At 43.8% G+C, this 1,495-nt stretch overlaps 1 protein-coding gene across 2 annotated transcripts in view; it reads left to right on the top strand.

The window, feature by feature from the left end:
- The first annotated feature begins 725 nt into the window (after positions 1-725).
- LOC107100989 (alpha-1,3-mannosyl-glycoprotein 4-beta-N-acetylglucosaminyltransferase C-like) overlaps positions 726-1,495 on the top strand; it is an 80,839-nt gene continuing 80,069 nt past the window's right edge. For both annotated transcript variants that reach the window (XM_015399713.1, XM_015399714.1), the window contains exon 1: positions 726-904. The gene's annotated coding sequence lies outside the window, so the exon portion shown is untranslated. The remainder of the gene's footprint in view (positions 905-1,495) is intronic.

The following is a 1,495-nucleotide window of genomic DNA, read 5'->3' as shown; positions in this document are numbered from 1 at the left end:
CTTGGACCAGTTTTAATTTTTCACCTTTACAATTTACTCTTCCCATTATATAGAAATTGCAATCACCTTTAAGCTTCAGTTTTACTAAGATAGGACAATAATTTTCATCTGTTAGATTAGGACTCTGCCTCCATGGATTGTGGCCAACTTGTTACACCAAATGATGTTCTCTTGTCCTGTTTGTTTAATTTTCTTTTGTTCTCTGTTCCAGTGAAAAACAAAACACACCGACCTTCCTTGTACATTTCGATAAAAAATGTAAAATGTAATTATTAAACCCCCTCCTACTTGTCTTTTAGCTAAAACACAATTAGATGCATTAGTTTTTTTTGGCTAAAACTAGGGGGAAAAAAGTTGAAAAGGGAAACCACACACGCCAGCTGAGTCCTGAAACCTATTTGCTTTTCGTTCACTTTTGATTTACATGCAAAGGAACTCATAAAAAATGTTTTTAATATATTGAATGTTTTTCTTTTCCTCGCCCACATTTTGAGAGTGATGGATTGCCACTTTAAGGCTGACAGTCCAGAGACAGAAACTGGTGGAGAGAATGGTGGCGGAGGAGGAACGGGGAGCCAATCAGATGCAGTGGATGCAGACAAACTCTGTTTGTAACACCTTGCGGTGGAGAGTGTGTGTGTGTGTGTGTGTGTGTGTGTGTGTGTGTGGGAGGGTGGAGGATCAAAGCAAAGGGATGAGACAGAGGAGGGAAGGCAAGGATGGGAGACAGCATCACTGCAGCGAAAGCTCCCTGCCTGCCTTTGCAGAGACTGTTTACGCTGAGAGCCGGTTATCCCCCCTCCACCTCCTGCCTGTGTGAGTCATGTGAGTGATTTAGTGTAGGTGAGAGGAGCGGAGCAGCAACAGAAAGCCAGTCTTGTTGGTGCGTCTTCTTGCTGAGCAGGTAAGCTCGCTTTATATCTCTCTGATTACAGATATTCCACCTGCTTTCCCCTCCTTAGAAGAGGAGCCAACAACTTCTGCAGAGTTTGCATCTCCCCCTTGCCCTCCCTCTCCTGCGCTCTCCTCCAAATCGCCACCTTGGAGCCGGGAGAGTAGTTTGCGCTCAGCCAGGCTGCGCTGTGCAGGCAAGGCATGCTGCAGATTGCCTCTAGATTGACAGACGTCAGAGCATCGGAGGTTTTGGGAGGAGATTAGTCAAATCGTTTGCTTGTGGGATACGGATGGTTACAGCATCAGTGATGATAATGTAAATCTGTATGATAGCAGTGAAAGAAAGAAATTTAATACTATTTAGATGAGCTCCTTCATTTAGGCTATTTCATATTCTGTGTGTTTTGTTTCTGTAAGACACCTGAGGTAAATTATGCATCCAGATAGAAAACCCCCACTAAGTCCACAGCTGGATGTTTTCTGGGAATCCCTTCCTGCCCATGTGGACTGACTTAGTGGGTCTCTGTGTGGCAATGAGAGCAGGAGATGTATGGAGGGACATTTGTTCCAATGTTTTTAAAAACAAACAAAACGTTTTGTT

This window comes from Cyprinodon variegatus, unplaced genomic scaffold, assembly GCF_000732505.1.
Source record: "Cyprinodon variegatus isolate N-32 unplaced genomic scaffold, C_variegatus-1.0 Scaffold1042, whole genome shotgun sequence".
NCBI lineage: Eukaryota > Metazoa > Chordata > Actinopteri > Cyprinodontiformes > Cyprinodontidae > Cyprinodon > Cyprinodon variegatus.
This window is presented reverse-complemented; position numbering and strand designations above follow the sequence as displayed.